Below are 20,063 nucleotides of genomic sequence, written 5' to 3'. Positions count from 1 at the left end.
AGGGGAATTTTTTTTTTTTTTTTTTTATATATAATATTGAGTTTGAAGGAAAAAAAATTGTCACAATGTTTTGAAAATGCAGCAGACAGAGAGGATGATATTTAAATTGTCAGTAATTTCGGTGCTGCTTTCCTCGTTAATTATATTTTTGGGTTTCATTTTTCCATTTTTAAATTTCAGTATTTAAAATGTTGCTACCACTCATGTAGCAAGGCAGTAAAGTGCATCGTCTTATCTTAACAGAGTACCTCACGCTTGTCATAAGCAGGTGATGATTTTGAGATGGCGCCTCAGTCGTTCAAACCAGGGTCCTCTCCTTCCATTCACCGTGCATCGTATCACTGCGAGGGGTTCAGAGTCTGCTCCCCACTGACCAGTTCCAGGCCTCGGGGCTTTCTGTAGGGAATGAGCTACTTGCTGACCACTTCAATAAATTTCCATCATAGGTACCATTCAAAATTCCAGTAACCATGTTCTGACTTTATAATGTGACAGCCTATGTCAAATCCCATATCATTGCAACAGAAGTTCAACCAAAAATCTTTCCTCATTCAATCATTTCTTTAGCTGTCCAACACACGCCGTGATCTGAAAGCCCAGAAGGCTCTTCGAAAATTAGGTTCTGTTAATTAAGAAAGTTAACTTTCTTTGAGTTTTGTTAAATGAAATGTGGAGTCGACCGTTAATAGATTTGTGACTTTGTGAGAGTGAGTCTGACAGGATGATGCTGGTATTTGATTCAAATGAATTATTCATTTTGAGATGTTTTCTGTATAATTCATGGGTCTCTATTTCTGTGCTGGCCACGGCGCCGGGGATGATTCCGTAGTTTAAAATGATGTGTGGGAATGTGTGTGTTGTAATTAGATTAATAGTTATTTAGGTAAATTATAGGAATTCAAATATGTTAACCAGAATTTGATGCTGGTTGATTCCGAGTTATTTAGAAGCCTGTCGGCAAATAGCATGACATTAACCTGATGCAATAAACAGTAATTTTCTATTGTGCTCAAATATAATTTGATTAATTTTGTGATGAAACTGATAAATTAATGAATAAAACAACACCAAAAACAAGAAAACAAAAGGAAAGTAATAAGGTAGCACAATAGCTTAGAAAAAAAGTTTCACCTCATTTAAGCACCTGTGCAGTTGGTGTGGAGTTAAAAGAAAGGTGTAAATATATAGTTTTCATAAACTAACATTCATAACATTTTATGAATGTTTCTATCACTTAGTTCCTGTTGCTTGATTAATCGTATTTTATAGGTAATTAACATCTTATTAATATAAGTTTTGACTAGTACTGTGAAGGTGGAATTAAATAAATGTGCATTTTCTCTCTCCCTGTTTCCAGTTCTGTAAAACTAATCACCTAAGAAGGCCTTTATTGTTTTCTATTTTGTTTTTGCTTTGCTTATGTAAATATATGTATGTGCACAAATTATTAACATATTTAGCATAAATTAAAAAAAAAAAAGTTAAAAGAAACCTTTTTCAGTTTTTTTTTCTCCCCCGTGGTGTTAAGCAAAACTTAACAAGAAAAGCAAAAAATAAATAAATAAATAAATAAATAAATAAATAAATAAATGCAACATTTTCACAATCTCTGTTTCCCACCCTACCTGTGGCCTTGTTGAAAGCACACATGTTGCCTGATCCCAGCCTTAAAAGTTTTTGACTGACAGCAGCTCATGGGTGAGCTTTACTAGCTCTATACGGTCCCTCCCCTCAAAGACACGCGGCACAGGCTCAGGCTGATTTGACCTCAGCCACTTTGTTGACTTTTCAAAGATAATGGGAAGCATCTTATTGTGCTGTCTGAGGCTTAGTGATTGCTGCTTTCCCTATGAAACTTTCCCCAGGATCAAAGACTCTCTCATGCATTAATAAAGGGTGTTTTGTGAGGCTCTTATTAGCTGTAATGTGCCTGTCTGGTAATTCATGTCTGGTGGCAGCACGCGTCAGTTGTAGGCGGAAGAATGAAAGAGCGCAGACAGTGTTGTATTTCAATATTGCTGCCTTTCAAGCGTGCTGGGGCTAAATTTATATTGATCTGAATTTGATAATGATTCTATTAGCTCTATTAAATCTGTATATATTCAGGGGCTCAGTTACACTGAAACAGAAAAAGAGACAAACAAAACAAATTAGTGTGTAAAGGTGGATTGTGTTGCATGTAATATAAGAGGGAGCTGATGCAGAGGATCAAGACCTGTCATAAAGTTTGAATGGGTTGTGCAAGAGGCTGCGTTTGTGTGTGTGTAAATATCTAAATAACCTCGGCATAAACTGTCGTTGGAGTTGTTTGTTTTTACTCTGGACATTTTTTAAACAGATTTCTTTTTTTTTTTTTTTTTTAATTTTTTGTTTGTTTGCCCTGAGCAGTCAGTTTAATTAAGCTAGTTTGCACATTCCAAACTAAAACAAATGTTACATGAAAGCATTTCACACAAAATAACTGTCTAATGAGTATTTTCTAAAAAAGAAAACAGAGTTATAAAGTTAGAGCTTCCTATGAAAAGTAAAAAGAATAACAAAGGTATTAGCAGCAGTAGCCACAAATTACCTATGCAAATAAAGTATCTAGAGAAAAAAGCAGAGTGACAAAAAATTCTCTCCAGCAGCACAAATTCAGGAATACCATATAACTTCTAAATCACAAAAGAAAGCGGGTGGCGTCAACTGAGTTTTGACAATTAGGAAATACAAATGCCACGTCTGTAGGTGGCAGATGTATCAGTGTTGGTAAAATAAATTGTAGAAGTTACTAAGAGAAAAATACTTGGGTGGAAAGATCAAATTTGAGGTGTGTGTGTGTGCACTACTATATTCTGTTGTATTCCCTGTAATTTATGTTTTTCAGGGATTTAAAAATGTTCTAAATAAATGCATTGATGTAAAACCAGGAGGTATGAACAAAGCAAACAAATATGTCACCATTTCCCCAATTTTTCCCTTTTTGTGAGTCAAATTATACACAACTTACACTTTAAAAATCTCGACTGAAGTCTTTTGGCTACCAAAATTGGCAGTTTGTATGTAGAAGAGGGTGCAAGCACATCAGACAAACATGTTTTTGCAAGTTAATGCGGAGAGGATCTAATAAGTTTTTTACCATATTTATTTAAAATTACAGTTTGTCATACAAACCTTTAAACTTAGGAGTGACAGTGTTTGTGGATTCGCACCCAAGAAGGTCGGATTTCAGAGGTCATCAGATCACTCGCTATTAACACACTGACCAGTTATTGGCACCTTTGTGACACTGGTCAGCAGGTCTGCCGATACCTGTCTGTTACTATGCCGGTCAGACAGAGGTCATCAATAGAGATCTGGGTCGCCATGGGGACCTTAGGGACCACCAGCTCAACAGGCCACAAGCGCAGACAGGTCAGGTCGGGGCAAACCCCTCACCCTCCCGACTCAGCCTTATTCCTGTTTGCTATTTCTCTCTCTTTTACTCTTTTAAAAGTCTTCATTTACTTCATTTACACCTTTGCACATTGGTTTCAATTTCAGTTTTTGATAATGTTTTCTGTGACTTGATTTATAGTCTAATGGTTCATCATCATCATTGAGCAACTTCTCGATCTTTGCCTGTGGCTTTTGCATTGAACAGTTGAAGCACAACTCATCCTTAGTGTTGTCACTTCAGCGACCAACATGGGGCTGATAAATCTTTGGGAAAACACTCATTCAGGGAGTGTGCATACATGCTTCACAAATAACGGGAATTGTATATTTAGGTGAATTAACATAAGACATTTTGCACAGTCTAAGTAAAATGTAATTCATGCATAATTGATCGGCGGCATGATTGCCTGAGTTTACTGTCATTTTTCTGTGGTGAGACAAAGTCTTTCCTCAGGCTGTTTAGCCTAATGGACTTTGGGGATTTTTAATTTAGGGCTGTCCGGGAGCAGAAATGGAGCTTGGGAACTCTTGCTCTCTTTTGTGTAACATGTGTGGACAATCTAATCGCCTGTCGTTTTGATAAACTCCATCAACTTATTTAAATGTTGTGCCTCACATCCCAGTTTTTAGCTGCAGGTGAGAAGAGAGGGACTTCTTTCATGGAATGAGCTTAATTTGGTCGACAGAATTGTTTTGCTTTTAAGTTATCAGTTTTAATGTGTTATTTGTAGCATTAACACACAACATTCAGCTTAGTTGCAAGTTCTCTTGCAGAACAAGAAAAACCCACTCTCCTAAATGGGCATGGACTGCGTAACACAATCAACATATATTAAATGTTTTAAAAACAAAACGTTCATATGGTTTAAAGCCTTTTACGTGAGATGCCAAAGAAGGTGCAAAAGCGACCAGGTTTTCTCAATCTGTGCACAGGATAAATTGCTCTTTGGCAGCAACAGGTGAGGGAGGCAGAAGGAAAATCAAATATATATTTTTAAATTTTATTTCTGGCTTAAAATACAAAGACAGTCATCGTGTGGAAACTAACTCTTTAAATGGCACGCATTATCATTTTCACAAGTTTCCCCTTTCATTTGTTTCCAGGCTTGTGGATCACGACGGTTGCATTCATTTCATGTCTAAAATACAAAAAACGTGTAAAAGACGAATTAAGTTACATTTGAAACGGTTAACTCAGGAACCAGTGCATAGAACAGCGGCCAGCACGGACTCACCAGAATCAGCGAGTCACTTTCCTCATCACAATCAGTTGGTTATTTACTTGTTAGGGTTTAACTGCACTACAGTAATGTAGCTGCCAAAACATTTACCAGAAGGACATTGTCTGTCTCACCATTCAAACTCTGTGTCCTTCTCCAGCTAGAGTCTACTGCACATCATTTGGGCCCCAAAATGTCACTTTACACTAATCCTTGGAAAGTTAAATTATTCGGACACCATCTGCAGCCAAATGTTCCCTGATTCATTTGGCTTATCTGACCAAAACATTGTAAAAAAAAAAAAAAAGTCTCTTCTAGAACTACTTATCATGGTAAGCATGCAGGAGAAACATTTGAAGCAAGTGAACATATATGTATTTATTAACATCGTCTACGGACACCAGTAGGAGTTTGCACTGAAACAGCAGACATACTGCGTAAAAAACTTAGTTTAAGAATAATGTATTTAAATCTCAATCAGTCAGGGGTGTGAATCATTTTAGGCTCAACTGCCCGGGTGCCAATTTTAAAAGAAGAATAGTAAAAAAAAAAAAGCATGCAATTTTATAATACACATTTAAGAACTTATGAAATGTAGGATGTTTTTTATGATATTGTTAGCAGACTAAAATCTAAATAATAATGTGATATTATAGCTCAAATGACTGCACCTACAAAAATATTCTTTACACTTCTTTGAAACAATTAAAATAGTTTTTTCTTCTCTGTTTTAAATGAACAGTTCCATCACATTGAGCATTTTAACTTTGACATATAACAATTATTTGATTGAGTGAAATGATGGCATTTTCACTCAAACTCTTCACGCCAGTAGAATATCATACTGGCCAATGCCTTGCCCCATTGTCACGGTGACTTTGAAAAATGTAAATAATAATAATAATAAAAAAAAAATAGTCCTAAAGTCTAAAAATGGGCACGTTCACAAATCTGTTTGTGCAGAAAACCACTAACCTTTACTTTACTACTGCAGTCAACTAATATGCCTGTTTTAGGGTCTGAGGTAGTGTTACTTTTGCTTGTATAAGTGTGATCTATTTTGAGAAAGATGCAAAAAAAAACAAAAAACAATAAAAATCTGCTGCTGATGGAAAAAAAAACAACATTTTGATATTTTACATCAGGGACTGTTTGAACCTCATGGTCATAAGACATGCCCATATTTGGACTGAAACAGGCGCTGATGCCCTTCTTTGGTCTAAATGCTGCTGTGTGCTTTGAACAAAATTGTTTGTATGTTGCTGAATGTGGTGGCCAGGTTGTTAGAGTAATTTATACCTGTTGTGCACCAGATAGGCTTAGATTGGTGAGATGTCTGTCAGAAAGAGAGGCAAGATTAAAGATAGGTAATGCATGGTTAAGGTAGTCTTAAAAGGTTTTTTTTCCTTTTTTCTTTTTTTTTGAGAGCATAGGATGGAGTTGAAACAGGCTATTGGCTGCTAACAGACAAATGAGAAGACATAAGTTACACAGAACATTAAGTAGCGATAATTTTCATGTATTTTCACACTCTTCAAGTAGCATGTAATGGCTCAGGATTACGACAAGGCTAGCAACCATATTCGGCAATGGCCCTTTCACAGCTGGTGGACGCGGTGAACGAAACATAGCCAAACCCCAGGTTGGTCGCCACTTCATTATCCCCCTGTAACCATTCACATCATCAGCCAGTCCCACCCCAGCCTGCTGGGGCCACCGCTGCACCAACCACTCGCCCGAAACGAAACGCAATGAACTCCAAAACAGGCCGTTCATCTTCCAGATCGGGGTGATTTACCGATTTGGAGCGGGCCTCTCACCCTCGAGAGCCACAAGAACATTTCTCCTTCTGCTGAATAAACATTCATAATCTTTAACTTGATGTCCTGATAGGAGGAAAATAGAAATCAAGCTGTCAAAGTTCATTTTTCGAGCATTCTGCGCTTAATCAACCAATGGAGAAAACGGAGTAAGATGACACAGGGGGACAAGCAGAAAAATGTGGAAACAGTGGAAAAATGAATGGATCTGATTGGACGGCAGAGCTCGTAGGACATTTGAAATCATGCTGGGGAGGAATGGAAGCAGGAGCTATACGGGTTTTCCTGCTGAGTTGCATCAAAAGAGAAAACGGTGGAATATTGTATGTCCCTTTTTCCATTTCTTTCTATGAAGTACAATTGTTTTTAGAAGCTTGATTGCACTTTTGCAATTTTTTTTATTACTCTGATGCAGTTGTAACTGTGTCTTTCTCTGTGCCTAACATAATAAGCCTACATCCACAAGGAGAGTGGGGCAAGGAGACTGACCGGAAGGGTTTGAGGGGCGGGGGGGAGGAAAACACAAGGTGTTTGGGGGTGGCGGGGAGTGTTACATAGGAGAAAACAGGGCTGCAATAGAGATATGCTTTGGGAGAGAGAGGGGCGTGTATTAAAAGATGAGAGAGGTGACCTTTTTTCTCCCTCAAGCTTCAGTGTGGCCATCAGTGAGCAGCCATGTTTGAGAGGGACGCCATTTTCTTGCAGCACTCATTACTGCTTTTTATATTCAGCAGTGTTGGGATTCGCTGGTCACTATTCAGGCCCACAGTCATGTCAGACGTCTGTTAATCATGTGAAGTGTGTCTGTCTGTGTCAGGTTTGAGTGGGGCAGGAGGGAGGCGCTCCGAAGGCGGAATGAGGGTGGGGGCGCTCAGATTAAACAGACAGACTTCTGTCTGACCGCAGCTGAAGTTCATAACTGCGGCGACAGTCGACGACGGAAATCGCTTCGTTTGTGGCGTGTGTGTTGTCGAGCGTGCTCGCCTCTAACATCATCCCATCTGTGCCGTCACTCATGCCCATCTTCTTTCGGGCCTGCTGGGTGGACCAAATTTCTGTAACCTTCAGTCAGAGTCTGTAAGCGTGACCGAACGGCATGCTAACACGTGTGCGGTTTCCGGTGCTGTTTTTTTTGCGTCTGTGAAAGACAGAGGCGCTGTTTTACTGGGCATGTGCACGGTGTCAGACTGTGCTCTGAGTACAATACATGGTGACGGAACAACCCACAAGACACACACACACACAAAACACCAAGACCCTCATTTCTCCCCCCACCCCCTCCTCCTGCCCTTCTCCCAACACAACCTCCTCCCTCTTTACACCCCTTCACGAGGACATCTGCTCCACAAGCGTGGCTGCCATTGTGGCACTCCACACTAACAGGGGTTTTAGCCACTGGTGGTGTGAAATTAAACAGCCACCTCGTCCCTTGATGATAAGTGGCGTCCTGTCTTCATGCTGCGGCTATCTCCTGTCACACAGCACAAGGTCATGCTTTCAAGGGTGATCATGGGAATTAGAGTTCACCATTGTAAAAAAAAAAAAAAAATCTGGAGGAGTTGAACATGAGGGACGAACGGTTGTGGAAACTATCTTGTAAGGACAGATTCAGTCTGGATTTTTTTTGTGAGTGAACCTCACCTGATAATGTGCTGTTCAATCAACAGGGATTTTGGCTTGATTCAGCTCTTTATCCAGCATCTGTGTCCATTCTATGCTCCGTTTTAATTAAAGTAAACACACGCAGGGCTTTCTGATATGCCAAGCTAATTTTTTTTTTTCATATTCTATTTGATTCACAGGTACAAGGTAATTACACATTACTCATTCATAGAGAAGTACACTAAAAAAAACGAAAGAAAGTTATAGAAGTAATGAAAAGGCTCTTTTCCCTGCCCTGGCAAATTATCTTTTTGAAATTAATACTTAATATTTCAGTATTGTTATATATTTTTAATTCACTCTGCATTTTTGCAATCATAATGTATCTTTCCACATTCATTGTGGTGCTCAGCCTTGATGAGTACTTCAAATGTGAATTAAGGCACTCCATTTTAAGAGGAAAACGAGTAATAATTCAGAGATATTAATAAAACATCATAATGTTATTCAGGAAAATTGAAAGTAGAAAAACAGGAGAGAAAAGGACGGAAACATTAACTCGTTGAGTGTTTAGGGATGTTTCACGGTTGCGTGTCTGGAATACGATGTGCGCAGAAGGGGGGAGCGGGTCACCGGAGTGCAGGTTGTTGTCTCAGTGGTCCGACGGAGACCAGGAGGTCAAGGAGAACACATGATAGTGTTACTTACTTTTACCAAACCATTCATTAACACGGATGCCGCGTATATAATCCTTATTTTCTGACTTGGTACACGATGCAGACAGACAGAGGTGTGCAGCAGAATGGAGGGGAAGGACTAAAGCTTACTCTTGTCTCTCGTTGACTTATGACTTGGGTTGTGCTCTTTTCACTCCCCTAACTTAGTCTCTTAATTTAAGATTGTTAACTGGTGAAAATGAAATTTCATTTTTCTTACTGGGGCTTTAAAAAAAAATAACAGAAGGAAGTTTTTATGGTTATGGTGGCGTTAAAATGATCGAGATGTGCTGGTAATGCCACTGGAGTAATTTTCCAGCTCTACTAAAGCTCCAATGTCAGTGACAGAATGGTTCGGCCTGGCCCGGGGTCATTCTATTTCTCTTTGCATGTGGAGTAGATATGCGTCCTGTGGTTGAGAATTTGGTATCTTGGTTCAGCACAGACTTCAGTGCAGCTAAACGCAGCACAGGTTGTGTCACCTGTACGGCCATTAGTGAGTAATATTTGCATACGAGTTGTGTTCACTCAGTAAATCTGCCTTTGTTTCAGCGCTTGTGATTTTTAACTCTTCCGTTTGGGACGCGGCGCACTTTCATATCAGTTATGTTTCTGGATAGTTGTGTTTCCGTTGTGTTAGTCTGCTGCTCCCACTGCAGAGAAGGGCCAGTGCCGATGGTGCTGACAGAGTCTTGAGGGTCCACTCTGCAGTCATGACTTCTGCCTGGACGTTTAATCCCACGGGGCCACGCTGCAGCAGTCTGTTGACCAGCGGGGCAAGTTGAGCTTACGCAGGCACTTTAAGCCTGTGAGAGCTCCCTTCTTCACTGTCCAAGCCTAAAGGTTATGCTAATATGCATTTGTCCATTCATATTTTGTTGTAAAAAGTAGGTTAAATGAACGAACACAGCCATTATTTTATAAATATTTTTTTTTTCCATTTTTGTTTTCTAAATCACTAAATACAAATCAATAACAAAAGGAAGTCGATGTTAAAAACACAGACTGATATTCTGTCTTTTTAGTGTTTTTAGTTATCCTCTTTAGTACACACAGATGTATCATAAGCTCATGTTTTTATTCAACTGCAGGAGGCCTAAATGTAAAATTTTGGAGATTTAGTTCTGTCTGTTTTTTTTGTGTGTGTGTGTGTGTGTGTGTGTGTGTGTGTGTGTGTGTGTGTGGAGTGGATTCATTTTGCACAAAATATGGCAGCGTGATTTGGGATTGCTTGGAGCCAGCAGTGATGTCATTAGGCAGCAACTTGAATGATAAGGCAATCCCAGGCACTGAATAAATAAATAAATTAAAATCATTTCTTATGTATTCTTTTCACCTCCCTGCATGACCCTCCTCTCCCGAATCCTAACCCCCTCATCCCTACCCCCAACTGCCCACCTCCCCTAAGTACACATATCACAAATACAACCCTTATGTAGTCGTCACCGCTGCTCCCTTCCCCCCTGCGTGTCCACAGGCATATCAGGGGGGTGGGGGGGGAACCCGAATGAATGCAGGTTTTTAATAAATAATGCATTCTACTAATATGCATTCAGGTGGAGACAGTCTTCGGCCCATCTCGCGCACATCCGCAAAGAGGAAAAATATAGAATCCAAGAAGGGAAAGCTTTCCTCCTGAACTGAAATCGTTGACGGCTCGATAATAGGCTAAAACAACGAGCACGAGAGTGAAAGAGTCAGAGAGGGAGAGAATGATGAGAGAGAGGGAACCGGGAAAGAAGAGGTGAAGGGGGGGTAAGAGAGAGGGAGAGAGTGGCAAGCATATTATAACTCATCCATGTGGATCACCCTAGTAGATTGGGAGCAATCCCTTGTTGAAATTGTCTTCTAAACACTTAGAGAGAAGGAGACAGAACGGAGCGGCCAGCCCATCTCAGTGTGCCTGTGTGTGTGCTCTCACACTGCCTGCTATCCCAGCCAAGGTAGAGAGACCTTTGACAAACTGCCTGCATGTGTGTGCGTGCGTGTGTGTGTATGTGTGTTTCACCTTGCTCCAGTGTGTGTTGCCTATCTTGTCAGGCAAGTGTGTGAGTACGTACGTGTGTGTGTGTGTATGTGTTTGAGCAAGAGGGAGAGAGAAGATGCATCTGAGTGTGTGTGTGTGGTGGAGGAGGTGGTGGGTATTATGCACCCTGGATGTTGCCTCGTGCTTTAAACAGTTGCCTACAAGCCCAGGTAGTGTGTGCCGGCTTCTAAATAAGCAGCACATTCACCGTCCCCTTCAGGACGGGAGGCAAGGCTGCAGAGTGTGAAATCAGACTAATACAGTGGCGTAGGACTGAGCAGGAGCAGGAAGAAGCTCCCGCATGACTTACTCAGACTAGAGGGGTAGAGAGAGAGAGGGGTAGAGAGAGAGAGAGAGAGAGAGAGAGGACAAGAACCAGCAGAAGATAAAGAGGGGATTGGACATCAGAGATAAAAGGGAAAAAACAGAAAGGTCAGTATTTTTTTTTTAAATTGATTTTATTTAGTTATTTCTGCTCTGTGGATGCTTCCTTTAAGTCTTCCCCACTTTCAGTGGAGTTAGTGTGGAGCTGGGACTGAGCCTGTGACTGTTCTGATTTGCTGGAGAAAGTATTGATTGTAAGTTTGTGGGAAGTGTGGTTATTTGATCCTTCCAGGTGAGAACAGACAGTGGAGGTGGGGTGGGGCGAGTATAGAGTGGCCTAACTTTTTTTTATTTAGTATGTGTATATGTAAGAGTGTGGAGTATATATTTTCTTGTTTGCATAACTCTGTATGTGTCTAGATTTAGTTTTCCTGTACAGGGTGTGCACCGGTAGTCTGTGTACTTTGCTTTCTTTTTTGAAATTCTCTGAATTTATGGAAACAGCTAAGGTAGGCATGCTTATACGTGTGGAAGTGCAGAGATTGTGAAGTCTAGGGGTGAACGAGACGATACTCCACAGAATCAAATGGGTCATGATGGGGCGGAAAAAGAGGACTTTTCATCTCCAGTTTGTGTGTGTGACGTAAAGAAGACAGACAGACGGCGTAAAGCTCGAAACGCAGCGACCAGTCAGTATGTCATGCGGTGACGTGTTATCCAATCGCAGCCTGCGTGCACGTATACAAAAAGACCATGTGACCATGGCGTGCGCGCTCACACAAGATGGTGTCCACAGCTATTGTACGGAAAATTTTGTTCACAGTATAATTCAGAAAGTTTTTTTTCTTCATCAATTCATTTTAAATGTTTCATCATCACACTTCTTACATCTTAAACATTTTGTCATGGAGTTAAAATTCTAATTAACATTGTATTCAAAGCAATAGCAGTGACTTTTTGTTTTTTTTTCTTCCAAAAAGCATATTTTTAAGCAGGAAGGAAAAAAATAAATAAATAAATAAAAACTGTCAACGTACAGATGTGTTCAACCACACACACAGGCACAGGAAAAGTGAAAAAGCCCGGACTACCAAATTGTCAGCAATACTAAAGACATCAACACAAAAATTTCAGCCATCCATCACAGCTGTCGGCCTTTTTCTGTGGCGACAGTGATTTATTCCAGGGCTGAAATTATTTGGAGTCTCTTGCTCCCTAACTCACTGGCTCTCTCGCTTACATTCACTGACGCGCGCGCACACACACACATCTACCATGCACAGCCACTCCTCCAGTCTTAATAGGTGTTGGATTTGTCCTGTTGTAAATTTCTGAAGTAGAGGTGTGATGTATGTGGAATTATATATGTCCTCTGAAAAAGCTGACCGTACTATATCTTCTTGGGTATGTTGTGTACTGGATGCTAACAATGTTTATTTCATCTCATCAGTGTGTTTAACAACAGATACTCACAATGTTTCTTTAAAAGACGGTTTAATCAAATCTCTAATCCACAACAGCCTGCAGAATACATTTAAATTTAATCTATCTTAATTTTTTATTTTATTTTTATATTTTAAGAACTAGCATTTCAAATGACACGTTGCAAACTTTATTAGATTTCACTTTTCTTCATACAGATGAAAAAAAGATTGGGTATTAAATTTCTTGTTTTAAATATTGAAATTAAACTTTGTATACATTTCCTACAAAATCCCCACCCAAAAGAGTAGACTTACCCACCAACTGAGACGAGAGATAAAAAGTGTTCAACTGTATTTTTTCACTTCAGTTACAGCAGATTTGATTAAAAATCAGTCATGCTTAATAGATGTCGGTGTTTCTCTTTCTTTTTTTTTTCTTTTTTTTTGCAGCACTGTAATGATGTAAATAAAAATAAAATCTGTCACACAGTGGTGACCCAAATTCTAAACACGCCTATAAATTCCACACAGGAAGTGGCAGGCGTTTCTCTAAGACTATTTTTGACATGTGTTAGCCATGCATCTAGCAGAATAAATGCGGAGACATTAATTAAAACTGATATGCAGTGAGTATTCTTTCACATACGGATGCTTGTTTGTTTGTGGAAATTATGAGCAAAACAGCTGCCCACAGCAGTGCTAGTTTGACCCCCGCCCCCCTCCTTTATTTTTAATACCACTGTCATTTCATTTCCTTTCTTTTCTGCACGGCCTCTCTGGTATTCTTTTCAGATGTCGGATGATAAATCAGGTCTTTTGTGCGAGAGCATTTATAAGTCAGTCCAATGCCCCTAATAACCCTGCTCTTCCAACAAGCGCACACACTCCTCTAAGCTTGTGCTCTACCTCTAAGCCTTAGCGCAAGCCCTATGGCTGCGTCTTAAGATTGGCGTGTGCATGTCTTTTCTGCAAGTGGGTACATGCACATGGAGTCACGTGGCGTTGCACTCACTGCTGTTGTTTTTGGTGGACTGGTGCTTTGTTTGATTTGCTTAAACATGCCAGTTTTGCACATGCACGGTCAGGAGCCATCAGCTCTTGATATTTTCGTCTTCATTGCTGATCCGAGGTGGTCTGTGTGGTTATGGAGTTGAGCAGAGCAGCAGAGATTGCTTGGTTATGTGTCAGCTCTGCTCTGGCCTTTTATATATCTGGAGAAATGATGTTTGTGCTGGCATTGAAATCGGCCAAGGGGGTCACTCGGGCTCAGTCAGAGACAAAACTCAGAGCGTGCCTTATGTTAACAGAATCCAGCACGCATTGAAAATGAAACATCTGGTTGTCTTGTTGAGCAAAAAATAAAAAATAAAAAATACATCTGAGGGAGTGAGGAGCTGGCAGAAAATAAATAGCTAAATTGAAATTTAAATTAATCTTCGCTGAAAATTTTTTTACATGAACCGAAAGGAACTTAAAACACTAAAAAAAGTTCCACAAAGACAGAGTATGATGTACATTATTAACCAGCCAATCATTACAGTTTGTGATTCAGGTTGCCTGTGCTTCTGCATAGTGATTGAGCTCAGCCTAAGGTCTGGGCCTTGTCATGACAAGGTGCCAAACTTAGCTTTACTTCTAAAATCCTGGATTAATGCCTGCTTTAAGAGCTTAGCATGGTCATCCATTCAGACATGCACTGGATTGACTGGCCTACCCTGGTTCCCTCTTATCATCTTTTAAGTTTTACAAGCACCAGTTCGCTACGAAGCACCACCCCTTGCTGAGGGTATTTATCATGTTCCCCACTAAGACTTTTTACCTTCTACAAGCTTTTTAATTATATTTTTCCCCCCAATATGGCTATTAGTTATTTTTGTAATCAAACAAAGCAATGCACAATTTTTTATCAAATTTACTTTTCATTTTTATGACAGGATGCTGTTTTATAGAGTTACAGCTAAATAATGTAATATTATTATTGCATTTATTCGTTTTCCACCAGCAGCGGATGATGTGAGTCTCTGGGAAAGAGTTAGTTTCAGTCCCTTTCCCACACAATTGTTCACCTATTAACTTTAAGGATTTTAGATCTTATTCACTTTAATATAAAATTCTTTATGTGTTTCTAAAACAGCTCTTTTTTTCTTTAAGAAGTCATCAAAACAAAAAAGATGACCCACAATCTAATGATAGTCAATTTTTGATGCTTCTTTTGAAATGCATAAAAAATAAAGATGTGTAGCCTGGACACATCTTTACACCATGCCAGGTGTCCGGCGTTATGTTTGAGGTAAAGCTATGACATTATTTTTTAAAATTGCTGCATATTAGTTATCTGCATAAAGAATCCCACAAATTAAAACACCACACGGTCGTCTGTATGGTTGTTCCCACTATCATGACTCTTTGTCAAAGCCGTATTTGTTTGAAAGGCTACAATGTCTAAAAATGTGCCAGAAGATATGTTAGCATTTTTGCTATTGGTAAAACAAATATCCTGTTATACTTTGGCTTTTTTGTTGTTCATACTACTTTCCATTCAAGGAAAGTAGAACAGATGCGAAAACAGTTCAATGCACTCTTTCATGTCCTCTCACTTCTCTGAGCCTCAATATTTAAAGAACATTGTGGTAATATTTGACTATTATTTTAGTCCTACTAGGAAAGGCAGAATTAATATTTGTTTTTCTTTCTTCCTTTATATTTTTACTCAAAAATTACTTTCTTTAAAAATGCTTTTGATTTTACCTGTACTTTGTGAGACAAAGTGTGCAATAGAGCTAAACAACCAAAATTTTCATGAGTTTTTTTTTTTTAACATGATTTGTACTCTGATTTGTATGATGATTTGTACAAGTACTCTCTTTTAGTAAATACGTTTTTTTCTCAATTATAGGCATCTGTTCTCTTTATGAAATATATTCAGGGAAGGCGGTGCGGTGATCAAATGCAAACTTCAAGCAAGAGATTGTGAGGCAGATTTTCGAGTCTAACTAAAATGTCCATAAACTCCATGCTGGATTTGGCCAGAATGTCAGAAATACAGTGTGAAAAGTCTGATAAGGACTTTGTGATATTTTAGACTTAGCAAAAATTAATCTTGATTACTGTCTTACATTTTTGCACCTTTATTTTCATGGAAAATAAAGGTGGCCAGTTAGCCAGTTTTAAAACTGGCTAAATGTATTTCCGATCATGGTGATGGTCATCGTCATCATTCGCACTCATAGTTGAAGCAGTAGTAACAAAAGTAGCACTAGTAATTGTATTGTATTTTTTTTCTTGAAGTGCAACTCTTGTGCATCACAGATTTTGTTACTTTACTCTTGACATTTTCTGCTGCATATCCTATTACCCATTTTTGTAAGATGGTAAGATAGGTAGGTAACTAATGTATTTAAAAAATGTGCTAAATGAGGCAGATGTTTTCTTTTTTACAGTTTCGGCAACAGAAGTTTTGAATGGAATAGCTCCTGATAGTCTACAGGCACAGTTCGTTTTTCATCTCGTGCTCTTGGTAAGAGTAACGATAGAGGAGTTTGCAGCTATGTTGATTCCATCTTGACTACTCTGCAATAACTCAGGAGTGGAGGAGAGGGCGCGGTGGTGGGCAGCCACCATTTTACTCCTCCAACCCTCCCTCCGCCACCACTGGAATATAATCTGCCGTCTCCTGACCTTCAAATCATGAAACGCTAGAGCCATTTCAGTTGGCCTGTCCACCATTAACGTGAATCGCCCTCTAAACACTCCGTTTCTGCTCATGGAAGATTTCCCTTCTCCCAGCATGTCTTCCTTCCTCGTTCCTCACTCCGTTTTTCCATATCGTCTTCTGTTTCCATCACGCCCTCCTGGATCTTCACAGCTGTGGAAGGTGGGAACCTCTTGCACTTTAGAGCTGTGCCACCACAGGAGATGCTGCAGGTCAAAAGATGGGAATGGAAAATATTCCATTTGTTGTTCTCTGAAATGTTTATGTTGCACCAAATGAACAAAAAAAAAATGTTTTGGAATACATTGTAAACAGTAGACTATTTTCTTTTTCAAAATATTGGAGTTCACATACGACATTCATCCATGAACCATTCAACCACAGTGCTTTAACCCATTAGTTTTCCGAAAACAAAAACACAAATTTTTATTGGAATGAAATATGAAGGTAAAAAATTCTTTAAACTCTGATTTCTGTCCAACAAAAATGTAAGGAAGCTCTTAAAATATTATGAACCTACATTTTGCAGATTTTAAGGAAGTGCCAAATACCTTGTCATAGTGCATCACGTTTACGGATCAGACGGGTCCCCCTTCTTATTCCAAAAAAAATGTAAAGAAGATGCACTGATTGGAGCATAAAATCCCACTCCAAAGCTCAGCATGTTATGTTGCCAGTAGATGGATAGATCTATTATTGAAAAACTATATATTTGATATGATCTGAATATTAAAAATATATCAGAGGGCAAGCAACTTTCATTGCTGCCATCTGATCTGTGCTGAGAGATGTGTGTCAAGTCTCGAGTGAGAAGCTTTATTCGGCAGGGTCAAGGGGTTTTCTAAGTGCTTGATGAGATGCAGGAAGTTTTATTTTTATATATTTTTTTGTTGTTGTTTGGTTCGCATAAAAGCATCACTGTTGCCTTTTAAACATGGTCTTTATCATTAGCCCAACTGCTGATTATTTTACCATCATGAACATAGATGAATGTATTTTGACCTAGAAATCTCCTGACAACTTAATGTCTTCACAAACACTCATATTTCAGCATCATATTTTTCCCTCCATATGATGTTGTTTTCCTGTTTTTGCTCTGACTGATTTTATTTCATCTCGTCGCTGTTTATTGTCATCTTTCTAGGGCAGCGACAAATGTAAATGTGACTTGATGCAGCAGCTGTGACTGTGCAGCAGCTCTAGTAAGGTGGGCAAACTGGTGAGACTGGTTTGTTTATAAAGTCAGTGTTTCCTGACCACATATAAGTCCTCATCTCAAAGCTTCTGTGCAGTCTACTCCACTGGTTGTTATTACATATAATAAATGTATTTATGATTAATGACTCCACTGGGGTTTATCCATAACGCTATGACCTCAAGGTAAAATTGAAATGCATGCACTGGATGTAGAGCATTTGTATATTATTGCTCAATATACTTAGCAGCCATTACATTTGTTGGCCCTGGTGAAAATAAAACAGAAGGCTATGGGGTTTCAAATCAACAGGGCCACTCTAAGAAATGGACTTATTGGAATTGCATTAAGTTGATTAGACTGAGAAATGAATACTGTTTACAATGGAGCAGTGTTAAACACTCTTGTTTCTCCCAGCTATAGTAGTGCATCGACAGTCAGTCAGCATCAATTAAAGCTCCTGATCTGTATATCCTGAGAGCCTGGTCCTGTTGTCTTCTAATAAAGCCAAGCCTGTGGCGGCAGAATGTTTCATTTCCTCCTAGAGATTGCCCTCAGTAATGCCGAGCACTTATCATAGTCCAGGGGAAAAAAAAAGAGGCTGCAACGACACAACAGTCAGATGCTTGATGCCCAGATCAAACCGAGGCCACATGAGGAAGCACATCTGAGCACCATGTCAACATTTTACACTGCAAAAAAGACCTGACACTTTAGCAAAAGATGACTTTAAATTTCATGTTGTGCTCCAAACTCTGTAGTTTAAAAAAAAAAGAAAAAAAAATGTGACAAAGTTGTTCACTTAATAGTTTTTTCCATATCTTAGGTTTGGGGAATACAAGGTATTTGGGGAATATTATAAGCGGTTGTATGTGTCTGTTTGTTCAGATGAAAATGAAAAATGGGGTCTGGGAAATACAGGGTTGTGAAGGGGGCCAAGCTGTCCCTGGCCATTCATTCTCTCTGGCCCCTCTGTCTAATTAATGGGGCACATTCATACACGTTATTGCACCAGAGGGTCTGTCACTCATTAATCATGTGACCTTCTGTGGCACATTTAATGACCTTGGAGGAGTAGATCAGCTGGAGATGGCCGAAGCTGTGGAATTAAATTGTTTCTGGAAGTGGTCATGGCCACATCAGGTGCTTTAACAGCCTCTCTGCTTGGGCCCTCTCCTGTGCCTCATCTGAAGGATCTTTGCAGGCTCTGCAGCCAAGATGGGAAAGAAAACTCTAGGGCTCTGGTCTAGATTAGAGAAAGAAGCAATGTCAAAGTAAAATGAAAAAGGTTTTTTTTATTCTAATGGAACAAACAATGAAGAAGATGCACACATTTAAAAACTTATAAACATGCACTCTCCATACCGTAATGAAAATGCCATGATTTTCAAATATATATATTTTTTTCTACTAAGTTTCAAACATGAGAATGTTGCAAATCCTTTGCATGCTTAGGAATTACACATTTGTTTATAAAAGATTTTCAAGTAAATAGAAAAGCCCAAGTGCAGCCTAATGTTTGTATATTTTGATTTGATGTTATGTATTCTTACTTCTGTATTATCACTCATCAAATTCATGTTTATTGAAGATGTAATATAGAGTTGAAATGATGCAGTTACCAGAGGGTCAAATTGAATCCCTGTCTTTTTTGTTTTATTTATTAAAAATCTTATTGACAATTGAAATGAAATACTTTTCCTAAACCAGAAAACTGGCCTAAAATACTTAAACCCATCCTCTGTCTCAGGCACTTTTAATTGAGACTTGAAGGATGCAGCTCTGGAGGCTGGCTTAATTTCCTCCGGCAGGAAAGTAGCCATTAAGCAAACAAACAAAAAAAAACAGTCGGCCCTACCACAGGTTTTTCAGCAGAGATGACAGGAATGGTATGTTTTCTGTTTTGCCATCCTAGCGTCTTAATTCTATGTTAATTCTAAATAATTATTTCGGAGGCATAAATTTGACCTAAAATCAAAAAGCATCAAAATACAAAAATGATTTCACATTAAATTGTGTCTCGGGTCAAGAAATCATATATTCTGTTCATTTTTAAACAGCTAGACTTTGTTGTGAAGGGTAACTCAGGGTCGCTGCAGTGGAAGATTGACCAGTTTATTAATGCAATAATTCTGTGATCTAACTAGAGCACTGATTTGAGCCTCCTAACTGCATAATGTTATTGGGGGGAAAAGCAATATTCAAATTCTTCTTTTTTTTTTGCAGAAATGTGAATACTGATGTTGTCTAAAAGAATTATTCAGTGGAGTCATTAAAACAAAACAAAAAAAAAATGTCTAGGCTTTTGCACTGCATTTATTTTTTCCTCCACAAGAGTAAAACTGGAGGATTTTCCATATAATGAATGTCCATGTTCTTGTTCTATAGCAGGTCTGCAATTAATGTTTGTGCAGCACCAAAATTATGTTTTGTTGCATTTTTAGATGTGAGGAGAGGCCCAAAGTAATTAACAAATGTAAAAATAAAACAAAAGAAATAGCAACATCTCCCACAATTCCTCATTCCTCTGTGTACAAAAGAATTAAACCTATTGTTTTTCTGCAAACTTTTAGGATTCCACTTCTTACAGTGAGCTTTGGAAAATCT

General features: G+C 38.9%; 1 protein-coding gene across 2 annotated transcripts in view; it reads left to right on the top strand.

The window, feature by feature from the left end:
• The window catches only part of zfhx3b (zinc finger homeobox 3b), a 311,598-nt gene that overhangs the window by 73,998 nt on the left and 217,537 nt on the right, over nucleotides 1-20,063 (top strand). Inside the window, exon 1 of one of the 2 annotated variants that reach the window (XM_016680890.1) lies at nucleotides 10,959-11,233. The exons of the other annotated variant lie outside the window; for it this stretch is intronic. The gene's annotated coding sequence lies outside the window, so the exon portion shown is untranslated. Of the gene's footprint in view, nucleotides 1-10,958; nucleotides 11,234-20,063 lie in introns of those variants that run through there. 2 annotated transcript variants of the gene reach the window in all.

Source organism: Poecilia formosa, unplaced genomic scaffold (assembly GCF_000485575.1).
Source record: "Poecilia formosa unplaced genomic scaffold, Poecilia_formosa-5.1.2 Scaffold261, whole genome shotgun sequence".
In the NCBI taxonomy this organism is placed as follows: Eukaryota; Metazoa; Chordata; class Actinopteri; order Cyprinodontiformes; family Poeciliidae; genus Poecilia; species Poecilia formosa.
The sequence above is the reverse complement of the archived record's forward strand: the minus strand, read 5'-3'. Positions and strand labels throughout refer to the sequence as shown.